The sequence below is a fragment of the Macaca mulatta genome, chromosome X, assembly GCF_049350105.2.
Source record: "Macaca mulatta isolate MMU2019108-1 chromosome X, T2T-MMU8v2.0, whole genome shotgun sequence".
Classification (NCBI taxonomy): Eukaryota; Metazoa; Chordata; class Mammalia; order Primates; family Cercopithecidae; genus Macaca; species Macaca mulatta.
This window is the reverse complement of record NC_133426.1, coordinates 29,777,053-29,792,072: the sequence shown is the minus strand read 5'-3', so window position 1 is coordinate 29,792,072 and position 15,020 is coordinate 29,777,053. Positions and strand designations below refer to the sequence as shown.

At 36.0% G+C, this 15,020-nt stretch overlaps 1 protein-coding gene across 1 annotated transcript in view; it reads right to left on the bottom strand.

The window, feature by feature from the left end:
- The window catches only part of IL1RAPL1 (interleukin 1 receptor accessory protein like 1), a 1,400,950-nt gene that overhangs the window by 42,569 nt on the left and 1,343,361 nt on the right, over window positions 1–15,020 (bottom strand). The window lies entirely within an intron of this gene.

Here is a 15,020-nt window from a genome sequence, read left to right as displayed (position 1 = left end):
TCAAGTAGAAAAACAAAAAAACAAATAAAAATCATGATAATAAATGTTTGGGATTTTCATTACAGGTAAAATCGATTATACTACTGTGAAGATTAGTTTATTTCGATATGCTACTTAGAATGTTTTAGTGGTGAATACAGATTGGTCAATTCTTTAATAAGGTAAATTGAAGTCTCTGTCTAAAAGGTGGAAATAAATTTAATGCCTGTAGAAAGTAAAGTTTATTTCTGGATATTTTATGCCACTTTACAAGCACCTGGCTTACTCAAGCTTCAGTCAGCATTAGAGAACTGAAATATTCCAGTAGATAGTAGTTTTAAGATCTTGCTACCACTAAATGGAACCAGAAAATGAGGGATAAGATGGGTTCTTATAAGTCTGGATTGGGGCAAAGGAACTCTCAGGGATTGGCACCACGTGAGGGGCTGAAAATGAAAAAGCAACACCTTTGCTGGTATTTGAAGTAAGCAAACTCTCAATTTGTGGTAGCCATAGATACTTAAGAATATTACCAGAGGGCCCTGAGAACTCTGTGATCCTAAGGACCAAGGAAGGAGGTTTCTTAAAAGAGTACTGGAAGCCTCAGCGCTAAGCTATGAGTTGATAGTATATATTTCTTGAAATTTTGCTTATGAAAGACTCTACAGTACAAACACAGAGAAAAGCAGAATGCACTTACATGTACTCTTTCTAAACTAGGGCATGAGTATCTGCAACTTAATTCTACAAGTTCTACAATGACAACATTTTTATAGGATAAAATTAATCATATTCTCTTAATTATGTTCATTGTTTAAGAATACTTAATGAAAATTATCGCTCTTCTAATATTTCTAATATGGCATGACATAGCCTTCTCTATTTTAGCTTATGTCTGCATGTTCTCTATGAGATTCCTCACGGACTTGGATTCCCCGCCTCCGGCCCCCTCAGAGACGGAGTCTTCCTCTGTCACCCAGGTTGGAATGCAGTGGTGCGATCTTAGCTCACTGCAACCTCTGCCTCCGGGGTTTAAGCAATTCTCCTGCTCAGCCTCTGGAGTAGCTGGGATTACAGGCGCACGCCACCATGCCCGACTAATATTTTTGTATTTTTAGTAGAGACGGGGTTTCGCCATGTTGGCCAGGCTGGTCTCGAACTACTGACCTTGTAATCTGCCCACCTTGGCCTCCCAAAGAGCTAGGATTACAGGCGTGAGCCACCACGCCCGGCCGGATTTTTTATGTAATAGTCATCACTGATGACCAGATAACGCAAGTCCAGAAAATATCTACAAACTTTGAAGAGGCAAACTGAGGCTCCAAGGAGGTTTCTTTATTATTAATCTTTGTACAGAAACATTTTAGTATAAAATTCCCTCTCCTTTAGAGAATATTTACATTACAAAATGAATAAATGCCAATTCCACTGATTGAAAATCAATTGCATATTTCTACGGCAAGTGTCAACCAACATTACAAAACAACTTCAAATCAAATATTGTTTGTCTTTACATTTTTATAAGAGCGCCTTTTTTTTTTTTCACCAGGACTATCTGTTACAGTGCCAAGGTAGTCACGCATTCAACAATAAGTCTTTAAAAACTACCTAGTATGCTGATTAACATTATATGCTAATGGAATCAAGATGTGTTACAGTTTAAAAATGTATGTATCCATAATTTACACCATCTGTCTTTCAGAAGACCAAGTTTAAGTTTTTAGGTGGGACTTAATGCCTGGAACTCATAAATAGAACTCTCCAGGTATTGCCTAATTTTCCATTACAATTTTAGTAAATATGAGACCTCATAAATAACGAATAAGGAATCTGACAATCCTTAGCAGGGAGGCCAATTGACCTCCTCATTGGGACCTGAATTACTGTCTCACATCACCCTCCTTTCTTTCCCACATCAACTGTGAAATTCAGTTTTATTCACATTTTTTTCATCATTTTATAATTATTCATTTCTTTTACCTGCAGGCTTTGTGCTGCCACACCTAAAAAATGGCTCCTGCACCCATGTAAGAAGCAATTTGCTTTCTCAGCCATCTTGGTTCACCTGTTCTTTGACTACCCCACCCTGCCTGGGGCTCCAGTACTGAGCGCATCTACGGTGCTACGGGGACACCTAGGAGAACTCTAACCAGTCTTGAGATGGTCAGACAGTGAAATTCAAGGAAGGAATAGAAGAGGGTGGAGAGAAGAATAGAAAAACACTCTGGACAGAGAGGAAAGAGCATGAGTGAGAAAAAGCCTGGGGACTTTGGGGAAAATAAAATAATTTTGAAGGGGCTGAAGCTAAAGTGTAGACGAGGGGCAAGTAGAGGGAAGATTAGGGGAAGAATAGAGCCGTGATGACGCAAGGGCAGGAGCAGCGCTGTTCTACGTATGGCATGTGGAAAATCTGAGACTTCCATTTCAGGGCAATGGAAAGTTGAGGAAAGGTTTCAAATAGGAGACTGACGCTATCACATCTCTATTCTAAAGAGATCTATCTTACTGTATTTTCAAACCTGAGATTGGCTCAGACAGAACCAAGGATTGAGAATGCTACAATACTCAGGGATCACATAAGGAATAAGCACTGCAAAGATCACATTATTTCCGCATAATTTCTTAAGGTGATAAAGCCTAGGTGGTAGCAGTAACTACAGAACACTCTGCTTTTTATCCATGTGATAATACGGAACCTCTTAAAGCAGACATTAAGTAGGAAGCCTGTTAAGGCAGAAAATATATAATATATATGTAATGTAATTATTTATATATATACATTCTCTCTCTATATATCTATATATATATATATCAATCACTGGGTCACCCACACAGAAAGAGAGAGAGATCTGGAAACTGCCAGTTGCTTCTCAATACAGGCAGAAGAAAAAGTCAATTTGAGCAGTGCTTTGTTCTGTGAAGAGGCTTTTCAGTGGTTTCTGTGTGGCTAAGCAAAGTTACCACTTCCCTTCTTATGCATTGCTCTGCTCACAGCCTAGACACTAGGAGTTCAATGGAGTCAATCCTGAGAACAGGCCAGGTGAGGTCAAGCTCACACCTGAGTCTCTAACCAGGGGCCTAACTGTTGTGGAGAAAAGCTGGATTCACCAGGTACTACTTATTTGGAAAAAGTGATTGATCACACCTGTTTCAGAGAGCTGTCACGTTGGAATCCAACTGCGTATTACCTTGTGTTTGAAAGTGGGAAGGAAGGACTATTATCCCTTCCTGTGAGTCTGAGTAAGAACCAGGAGTTGATAGAAATTCATGGGGCAGGGTGGAGCAGAGGAATAAGTGATGTATGTCCACGGAATAAGGGCAAATAAGGATTAAAAAGGACAAATAGTAGTTATGAAAGTAATCAATGATGGGACTGCGTTTGCACCTTGGGCCAATGAACTAGGACATGCCAATTACACAACAGGTTTTTATCATCTGAATTTTGGGAGTCACCCATTCATATTCCATTTTATAGTCTCATGCTTTTATTTAAGACTATATTCTTTGCTTTAAATTCTCATTTTCACCTACTACACACTTCATCCATTAAATCCAATTCAAATGGCACTTCTTCCAAAATGCAGGCCTGCACTTTCAAAAAATACTCATTTAGGCCGGGCGCGGTGGCTCACGCCTGTAATCCCAGCACTTTGAGAGGCCAAGGTGGGTGGATCACAAGGTCAGGAGTTCGAGACCAATCTGGCCAATATGGTGAAACTCCATCTCTACTACAAAGTACAAAAATTAGCTGGGCATGGTGGCAGGCGCCCGTAATCCCAGCTACTAGGGAGGCTGAAGCAGGAGAATAGCTTGAACCTGGGTGGCAGAGGTTGCAGTGAGTTGAGAACATGCCACTGTACTCCAGCCTGGGAGACAGAGCGAGACTCCATCTCAAAAAAAAAAAAAAAAAAAAAAAAAAAAAATTGTCATTTAATTTTTCTTCCTCCTTCTCTTCTCCTTTCTCCATAGACTTCGGAACATATCTCTTGTTTTATCATAATATAGTCCTTTCAATATCTGCTTTGCTCACATATCTAGCCCAGCAACTTGACTATGCTTTCCCCAAAGGCAGAAATTATATCTTTATTTACCTTCGTATTACCAGGACCCATTACAGCATCTTGAATATATTAAGAACTCAATACATAATCTCAAATTAATGAATAACCTGCTTAATATCTTCTGAACTTTCATTTTACCTTGTTTCCCTTTTTTAAAGTTTCATTAATTAAAGGCTACATGTCTACATGTCTCCACAGGCCAAATTTATCATGTAAACTAGGCTTCACATTGCAAATACAGAGCCTCCTCATTCAGATATTATTTCAGTGGTATTATTCCATACCAGCTTGCAAAGGTCAGTTACCACATTTTCAGAAATTCTGTGAGCAGGTTGCTAAGCACAGTCATTGAAAATTAAATTATAGAAATATAAATAAACAATATTAAAAAATAATAGATACTCAAAACTTCCTAACTATTTTGCTACATTTTACCATTTATTCATTCATTCACCTTTTGAGATTGTTTACAACTATAGTATCTGTATGGTGGAAATACTACACAATAGTGTACTACTGCACATCTCTTCTCAACTATATGTTTAATGACATTATGTTGGTAGCTTGAAAAAGACCATGGGGGGAGTATTTACCCCATACATTGGCAAATGCTACAAATCAGGCTATGATTTATTGTTCTGTTGACTGACTGCACTTAAAACATGATAGGGAAAATGTTAACAATGCAGGTAAAATTAAAAGTGTGTCATGTCTATAGCTGGCATAGTGGGAATAGCACAAACATCAAGAAAATATTCTCCCATTAAAATTTGATTCAGCAAAGACATCATTTACATCATTGATGAGTGGGTCAAGTTCTGACATGCAACTCCATTGTTTTATTAGCTAAGGTAAACAAAAAATATCAACTGTATGCATGACAGAACTACATTTAGAGAGCCAACTGTTAAACATTCACCAGATGCTACTGTCTATAAAATTGTTTTTTACATACATAGTATGCATATTTTAATAGCTTTATTGAGATACAATTCACATACCATGAATATGTACAATTCCATGGTTTTCTCTATATGCACAGAATTGTACAATCAGAACCAGAGTCAATTTTAGGACAATTTTAGGATCACCCCAAAAAGGAACCCTGTACCAATTGGCAGCCACTCCCCATTTTAGCCCTTAGCAACCACGAATCTACTTCTACTTTCTGTCTCTATGGACATCTGGTATAAATGGAGTCATACACTATGTTGCCTTTTATGTCTGGTTTCTTTTGCTTACTTTAATGTTTTCAAGGTTTATTCGTGTTACAGCATGTATCAGTAGTACCCCATTGTGTGACTATATCCCATACACTGATTTTGTTTATCCATTCATCAGGTGATGAACATTTGGGTTGTTTCCACTTTTTGGCTATTGTGAATACTGCTGCTAAGTTTTTGTGTGGATATATGTTTTCATTTTTCTTGGGTATATACCTACCAGTGATGCTGCTAGGCCATAAGACAATCTTACATTTAAATATTTGAAGAAATAGCAAACAGGTTTACAAAGTGGCTGTGCCATTTTACATTCCAGCCAGCAATGTATGAGGGTTCCAGTTTCTCCACAGGCTTGTCAACACTTGTTAGTATCTGTTGCTTTGATTATAGCCATCCTAGTGAGAGTGAAGTAGGATCTCTTTGTGGTCCCTTACATTCATATTAAACCAAAATTTTATTATTAAATATAGCTATTTTGCTAATCACCAGTACTGTTCAAAATTACGAAAACATTATCAAGATAAAAAGGCTTCTTATTGGATTGTAGCATGTAATTGTCAACATCATACCTAAAATGCTTTTTATTTACCTACTTTTGTGTTATAAACATAATAATGAATTTATAAAATGTATGATGATTATAAAATCAGACTATATTTTTACTTGGCAATTTTCAGGAACTAAATAAATTATTGGAGGCTTACTTTATTAGGAAATACTGAGAAGATTTAATTCCAAATATTTAAAAGCAAACATATGTTAAACAAGAATATACAATGGGACTCACAGTATCATCTCATTTAAATTCAATAGAACTATGCCTACAACCATTATTTTTTTTTACATTTTTACTTTCATTTCAGGGGTACATGTGCAGGTTTGTTATATAGATAAATTACATGTCACAGGGGTTTGGTGTACAGATTATTTCATCACCCAGGTTAGAAGCATGGTATCTGGTAGGTAGTTTTTCCATTCTCACCCTCCTCTCACCCTCTACCCTCCACCTCAAGTACACCTGTATTGTGTCCCCAGTGTTTAGCTTCCACTTATAAGTGAGAACATGTGGTATTTGGTTTTCTTTCCCTTCATTAGTTCATTTACAATAATGGTCTCTAGCACCATCCATGTTGCTGATATCATTCTTTTTGATGACTGCATAGTATTCCATGGTGTATACAGACCACATTTTCTTTATCTAGTCTACCACTGATGTGCATCTAGGTTGATTCCACGTCTGCTATTGTGAATAGTGCTGCAATGAACATATGCATGCATGTGTCTTTATGGTAAAAAATATATATATTCCTTTGGGTATATACCCAATAATGGGATGCTGGCTCCAATGGTAGCTCTAAGTTCTCTGAGAAATCATCAAACTGCTTTCCACAGTGGCTGAACTAATTTACATTCCCACCAGTAGTATATAAGTGTTCCCTTTTCTTTACAACCTTGCCAGCATCTGTTATGTTTTGACTTTTTAATAATAGTACTGAATCTTTACATTGTTTTGGGTAGTATGGTCATTTTAACAATATTGATTATTTTTATCTATGAGTGTAGAATGTTTTTCCATTTGTTTGTGTCATCACTGATTTCTTTCAGCAGTGTTTTGTAATTGTTGTTGTAGAGATCTTTCACCCTCCTGGCCAGCTGTATTTCTAGGCATTTTATTTTATTTTTTGTGGCTATTGTGAATGGGATTGCATTCTTGATTTGGCACTCAGTTTGGATGTTGTTGGTATATAGAAATGTGCCTACTAGCATTCTTTTCAGTTTTTTTTGTTTGTTTGTTTATTTGTTTGGAGACAGAGTCTCACTCTGTTGCTCAGGCTGGAGTGCAGTGAAACAGTCACGGTTCACTGTAGCCTCAATCTCCCGAGCTCAAGCAATCCTCTCACCTCATCCTCCTGGGTCGCTGGAACTACAGGCATGTGTAACCATGCCTGGCTAATTTTTTGAGACAGGGTCTAGCTTTGTCACCCAGGCTGGTGTGCCTAGCTAACTTTTTATTTTATTTTAAAATGGAGACAGGGTGTCCCTATGATGTCCAGGCTAGTCTCAAACTTCTGGGCTCAAGCAATCCTCCCACCTTGGCCCCCCAAAGTGCTGTGATTACAGGCATGAGCCACTGCACCTGGCTAGCATTATTTTCATATGATGATGTTTTTTAAGTTTTACTAATGCAATAGGACATAACAAAGCAATGAGATGTTTTAAAAAACTGATGAAAGAATTATATTATTATTAAAGTTTATATGAGTATATGAACACAAAATATATACAACTGTTTAATGGAATATTGTTAAGCAGTTTAATTAGCTAACATTTGGAAAGTGCATAAAGATGAAAATTGCCAAATAAAGGCTTCATATATTGAACCAATTTTAATAAAAGCATTGTTTGAAGATAACCTGATTGCATACTTACCCAATTAAAAAGCCCTATATTTCGACTTTTTAAAGTTATTTCAAATATTCAAATCTAAGACATATATTGTAATTACTTACTAGCAAAATTTTAAAATTTGCCCTTTTGATATAACATTCTTTTGTATTGGTATTCCAAAATATGAAATTCTGTATAGTTTGAGTTATTTTAAACAAAATATAATCATGTAAAAATAAGACTCACTATCCTATAGATCAAATGGAGTCTATGTGGTAATTATCAAAGGAGAGGCTACCCATTTTTTTCAATATACTTGGATAGAACTTTAGGTCCAGACAAAAATACCCTTAAGAAACTCAAAAGAGAATATGCGAAATAAAACCAAGAGAGAATGTGGGTCTTAAGAGCATAGATTCTAAAATTATTAAAAGCTTGCTTATATATATATATTTTTGAAATGGGGTCTTGCTATATTATCCAGCCTAGTCTTAAACTCCTGGGCTCAAGCTATCTTCCCTTCTCCTGAGTAGCTGTGATTACAGGCACAAGGCTTGACATTTTAAAATGAAACACTATCTGCCTAATATGAAATCGTAAGAGCGTCTACCTCAGCCTATTGCGGCCCTGCAGCAATAAATAATTGATGAAGGCAATTCAGAAGAAAGCCAGTTTTCCTTAGTGGGGTAAGTTTGTAAATCTAGCACATTTGAGGGTTGTTTTTAAAACTACATGATTTGTAGCAATTTAATGTACTTATAGTTTAGCTATAGTTAATGTGATTTAAACATTTTTAATCTTATTCTCTAAGAGACACTGATTTTTATCAGAGTTTTGCCAGCCTTAAGAAGAAAACTCTGTAGTTAGTTATGGTCTATGATATTTAGAAATAATTATCATCCATGGTTTCTACAGTTACTAATCAGAAAATGGAAGAGATCCTATTTATACTAGCAATAAACAAACAATTAAACAAATCCATTCCCAAGTTACATTTTAGATGTAATGCTAATGCTAACAAAAGTCCAATAAGATGTAGAAGTCAACAAAATAATTCTATATTTATTTAGAAATTTAAGTAGGTGAATATTGTCAACAACTATCCTAAAGAAGTGTAATGATGATAGATCTGGACATTATGTTGTTGGTCTAAACAAAGAGCAAAATATATTTTAAAACAATTATAAAAAAAAAAAAAACATCATGTTTGTCCTGCAGGCAGTGATACAGCTCTTTGAAATCAATTGTAGTGCTCAGAAATGGTACCAGATTTAACTCCAGGCAATGAGTTATCAGAATTGCATTCTGGTCTGAAAAGAAAAATCAGTTTCACATAATATAGCAAAATAAATGTGGGATTTATTAGAGTTAAATATTACTATGAAACAAATATACTATATAGGAGAAAGTATATATTTTATACATATGTGGAGGAAAAATAATTTCTTAAAATTGAAGTCTAGAAATAACAAAAAAGTTCAAGATTGAAAGATTTAAATTTATAATTAGTAAAATTCAGTAGAATGAAAAGTGATACAAGGAAAAAACAACAGAATGATTATAGATTTTTGTTTTTTGTGTTTATTCAATATGTGTCTGGGTATGCTTTCAATTAACAAGGACAAATAATTTAAAAATTCACTTAGCATACTATCTAGAATGGACATTAATAAATTGATAGATAGACATTCCAGATATTCAAGTTGAAAATAATTAGTGCTAGATTGTGATAGGAACTTTAGGGAAAGTTATTACTAGCAATTACTAATGCTACCATTAACCTTGCTTTTTCTTGCATATTTCCACTAACTTTCATATCAGTTTTTATTTTATACTCTCATATATTCTACAATGTCATTTAGCTTAGAGTCATACGGCTTAGATGTTACATTTTCTTCTTGTTTTACTCAAGTCAGTGAGTCCCACATTCATTGTCAAAAAATTTACCTCCAACCCCCACCAGATTTAGATTCAGCAAGTCAAGTCTGGAGAGTTCCAGGGATTTGAATTTTTAACAAGCACCCTCAGGTGATTTTTCATGCAAGTGGTTACAGTTAACTGTCCAGAACAATTTGTTTTTACTTTGGAATTTGTTTAAAGTGCAACTGGGGCTCAGAAAAGCAACAAAATTGAAAAATATTAGGGCAGGTCCTGTAAGCAGGAAGCAAGGACAGGGAGGCTGGAGAAGAGGAAAGAGAAAGAGGGTTCACAATAATGGCAGTTGTGGGTAGAGAAGTAGCTGGTGTAGACAAGAAAGTAGGATATACAACTGGGTCACTGACAACCCAACCAAGCTACAGAAATATATATATATATTTACAAAGTTATGTAGAAAAAAATTATCTTTCATTGGAAAACTACTCATTGATCTATGGCACACCCTTCCAGATTATTGGATTCTGGCTTTTTTACTGTCTCTGAACTATATTTTGACTCTGTAAAATGTAGGACACTGTTAGGGGTATAAATTTTCTCCTGTCTGACAGTGATTTAATTGACTCACCTCTCCTACCCCACCCATAACCTGGGGAAAAAACAATTTTGTCTCCGTTTACAATTCATCTCAACATTTCTTTAATCTGTGTGAATCTGCTGCTTTGATATTTCCTTTGAACTGGTCATAACATCTGCTTGGTCCCCTCATATCACATGAGCAAAAAGTTTTTTAACGTGTATTCATTCTGCCATCTGTGTGAGAGTCACGACTACACATGTTTCTGAAAGTTATCTATAAAAAGGAATATGATATTTGCCTTATTGCTTTTCACTACCATTAAAATAAGCAATGTTTATACACACTCATATGGCTCTGACATTTGTTGGATTACTGAAGGATTTTATGAACACTCTCCTTATCACCCTTTTTTTCAAATGTAAGAATCAGCAACAAGCAATGGGGAAAGAATTCCCTATTTAATAAATGGTGCTAGGAAAACTGGCTAGCCATATGCAGAAAACTGAAACTGGAACCCTTCCTTATACCTTATGCAAAAATCAACTCAAGATGGATTACAGACTTAAATGTAAAACCCAAAACCATAAAAACCCTAGAAGAAAACCTAGGCAATACCATTCAGGACATAGGCATGGGCAAAGACTTCATGACTGAAACACCAAAGCAATTGCAAAAAAAGCCAAAATTGACAAATGGGATCTAATAAAGCTAAAGAGCTTCTGCACAGCAAAAGAAACTAGCATCAGAGTGAACAGGAAACCTACAGAATGGGAGAAAGTTCAATCTACCCATCTGACAAAGGGCTAATATCCAGAATCTACAAAGAACTTAAACAAATTTACAAGAAAAAAAAAAACATATCAAAAAGTGGGCAAAGGATATGAACAGACACTTCTCAAAAGAAGACATTTATGCAGTCAACAAACATATGAAAAAAAGCTCATTATCACTGATCATTAGAGAAATGCAAATCAAAACCACAATGAGATACCATCTCATGCCAGTCAGAATGGCGAGTATTAAAAAGTCAGGAAACAGTAGATGCTGGCGAGGCTGTGGAGAAATAGGAATGCTTTCACACTGTTGGTGGGAGTATAAATTAGTTCAACCATTGTGGAAGACAGTGTGGCAATTCCTCAAGGATCTAGAGCCAGAAATACCATTTAACCCAGCAATCGCATTACTGGGTATATACCCAAAGGATTATAAATCATTCTACTATAAAGACACATGCACACGTATGTTTATTGCAGCACTATTTACAATAGCTAAGACTTGGAACCAACCCAAATGGCCATCAATGATAGACTGGATAAAGAAAATGTATCACATATGCACCATGGAATACTATGCAGCCATAAAAAAGAATGAGATCACGTCCTTTGCAGGGACATGGATGAAGCTGGAAGCCATCATCCTCAGCAAACTAACACAGGAACAGAAAACCAAACACTGCATGTTCTCACTGATAAGTGGGAATTGAACAATGAGAACACATGGACACAGGGAGGGGAACATCACACACTGGGGCCTGTCGGGGGTTGGGGGACAAAGGGAGGGAGAGCATTAGGACAAATACCTAATGCATGCGGGGCTTAAAACCTAGATGATGGGTTGATAGGTGCAGCAAACCACCATGGCACATGCATACCTATGTAACAAACCTGCACATTCTGCACATGTATCCCAGAACGTAAAGTTAAATAAAAAATTAAAATTAAAATTAAAAAAAGAAAAAGAATCAGCAATAAAATTTTTATCTTTATTTAAGTCCAAGCTATTTAGCTTGCTATCAAGAGCAACTATCATTCTTTTCTTTCAGTCTCTAATTTGCTGTAACAAGCAATTTCTGATAAGGCAATTCTAGTGTGTGATTCAGAGAGCCAACCACCACAGCTCTTCTGTACCCTCTTCCATTTAGATATTGAAAAAGCTCCTCCACCTCTCATCTCTGATACACAAGTGATAGACCTAAGACTGTTTACCACATTTAACCAGAAATACAGGAAATTAGCATTAGAATTTGACAAGTTAAGGAGAAGAGAAACCTTTATTTAATTTGTCTCTCAATTTTGTTTCTTTGCTTTCCTTCAAATAATAAAACAAACAAATTTAAGCTATGGCCTAGGGATCTGCACACATCAAATATATCAGTCAGCCAGGGCTGTAGTCCTGAAGATAATGGTATTCTTGCTGCCTCAAGTTGATATCTGTAAAAGCCACAGTAAATTGCACTAAATGCTTCTGCCTCCTTTTTGGCAGAAAGGTGCACAGTCAGCTCAATCTCACCAGGTTCGGAAGGAAGCACTCTAAAATTGATCATAAAAAATCATTTGCTTTATAAAATGAGAACAATGCTTGTCACACTGCAGCCTTTCAACCAGGCCACGATTTGAGGGGTCTTAGAGGAAAAACAATACTTTTTCCCTTCAACCAGTAGATTCCAATCAGCTAAGTAGAGCACACTTCTAACTGGGTATCATACAGCCATTTCTAAAACTACGAGATCAGAGTCTCTCTCCACTAGAGGACACTCTCTAGCTTATTGAAAAATAAAAAAGCTCTCTTTTTTTAATTAAAAAGAAAATCCTCCTCTAATTAAAAAGCATCAACATCCAGACATTTTACTCTTTGCAATTAGGAAATAGTGAGCATTTTGTTCTTAAGTAAGATGTTGAATAGTAGGGGGATTTTAATTTCATTTGCACCATTAATCATGTATATTAAAATTACGGTCATGGTAAAGATAAATGTTTTGCCAAAGACTCACCATTTAAGCTAAAAGCAAAGTGGTTTACAAAACATATTTATCTTTTGTCATTAGTTACACTGAATGGTTCTTCTTCTAGAAAGCTTTATTCAGAAATGAAAAAAGAGAAGAATTTCTCTCTCTCTGTCTCTCTCTCACACACACACACACACACACACACACACACACACACACACACGCGGAGACAAATGAAGTTTCTTGGAACTTCATTAAAATGTTTTACCTAAATAAGTACTAGGACCTATGGCAGATAATAGTTGCCAATATCAAAGCACAGATAGTTCTTTGGCAATCAGAGATTTATTTAAGAATTCTAAAAGACAGGAAAAGTAATGAAAGGGGTACGTTATATTAAGCTCATCGTTGAGGATGTGATTGCTGCAAGATATAACATCTGCTCAAATTTCAAGGAGACAAAATCACAAGAGGAAAACAAGGTATGAATTTTAAATTTGCTAACCATAATTCAGCTGTAGTGTCAGATTTCTTTATGAAAATAGATTTTATGCTACATTACTATAGATTTTTGTAGCTTTTAGGAACAAAGCAACTCAATTGTTTGATCAATAAATTATAAGAGAATTTAAGTAACAACAAATAACTTGGAGTTAATTAAGTTAATATACATTTATAGTACCCATGGTGAGTGCACACTCATTGTTAGCAATTATTATTATTATTAGTAGTATATTACTATTATGGGACAAACTTTACTGTAAGTGATGATATATAGTATATATATATCAAGTTAGGCCAAAATATGCCTTTCAGGAATCAGAGGGCTGCACAGTGAACTTGGAATAAGCTGCTGGGGAATTTCCCATAGTAATAAAATGAAGAGAGGCAGTAGCAAGGCTCCTCTAGAATAGAGAGGAAATCTTATGCACTTGAAGGAAAAGGGCCTGAAAAATGGGACTATTATTACCACATGGTGCTGGGTAGTAAAAAGATTCTTGTAAGGGCTCAGATTTTAGCTCTTGATGGCTGTTTTCTACTTGCATGAAACAAAAGTTCATGGTGTCTAGAACAATCGGTGGACACCAGCCAGAAGAGGGGGTGTCCCTCTTGACATCAAACATCTGTTAACACCCAGTTGCACTTGACGACCTCACCCCCGGGAAGGTGTGATGTTGCACCTGAGTATTGAGAAGATGGGTCTTAGATAAATGATGCGTGAAAATGATGACTATACAGTAGAAATTATTCACCTGCCAGGAAACTGATTTGTTCTAAAAGGCTACTCAGAAACTCCTGGTGATGATGAAGGGCAGAAAGTACAGCCATTGTTACCCTTGAGTTGAGTGGATGGAAGAAGTACCTCGTGATTTGCTCTCTCACAAAAACATCAGATCTGCTTATAATTTTACTCATTTTGAAGGTTTTTCAAGTCATCCACAAAGTGAACATTTTTTGTAATGCAGATTTTTTGGGTTTTAATACAGAGGTCTTTTTATCCTCAAATATTTGTGATTATATCTTGATAAGGCACATCCTTTATTTCTGCTCTTTTAATTACATAGTCACTGTTCCAAATCCTTTCTTGATTTCTTTAACTCTTACAGTGCTTTCTCATCTTTCCAGAGCCCCACACATTTAAAGCAAATTATTGCACTTTTAGCCTCCAAGTATATTTAAATCAGCCATTAAAAATGCATAAAGGAAGCATGTATCTGTGGTCATTACTCAGTAAATTCTTTAGACCTGAGTATCATAAGCAGTTGAAACAAAAAAGAAAGGAAAAATATGGGGGGAAAATTGGAATATGAAAAGGAGGAGCAAGACAGAAAGAAAAATGAAAGAAGGAGGAAAGTAAAGAATATTAGTGGTGGTGAAAGTGAAATACCCCTAGCAGTTTATTCAAATGTAAGTGACCATCACTGTTACATATAAGTTGTGATTCTCTTGAACAGACCCTGTCCATACACTGCCTTATCTTTTTTGTGCTTAATATGTCATCTCCAAACCCTGGCTGATACCTATTGAGGTAGAGACCACTAAATGTGTCCCAGTGTCTATTAGTCCTTTCTTCCTTTTAGTAGTATAGTCCGTAGAATTTTAGTTGAGCACATGGCTACCCAGTTATAGACCCCATTTCTTAGCTTCTCTTGCAGCTAAATGTGGCGATGTGCCTGAGACCGGGTCAA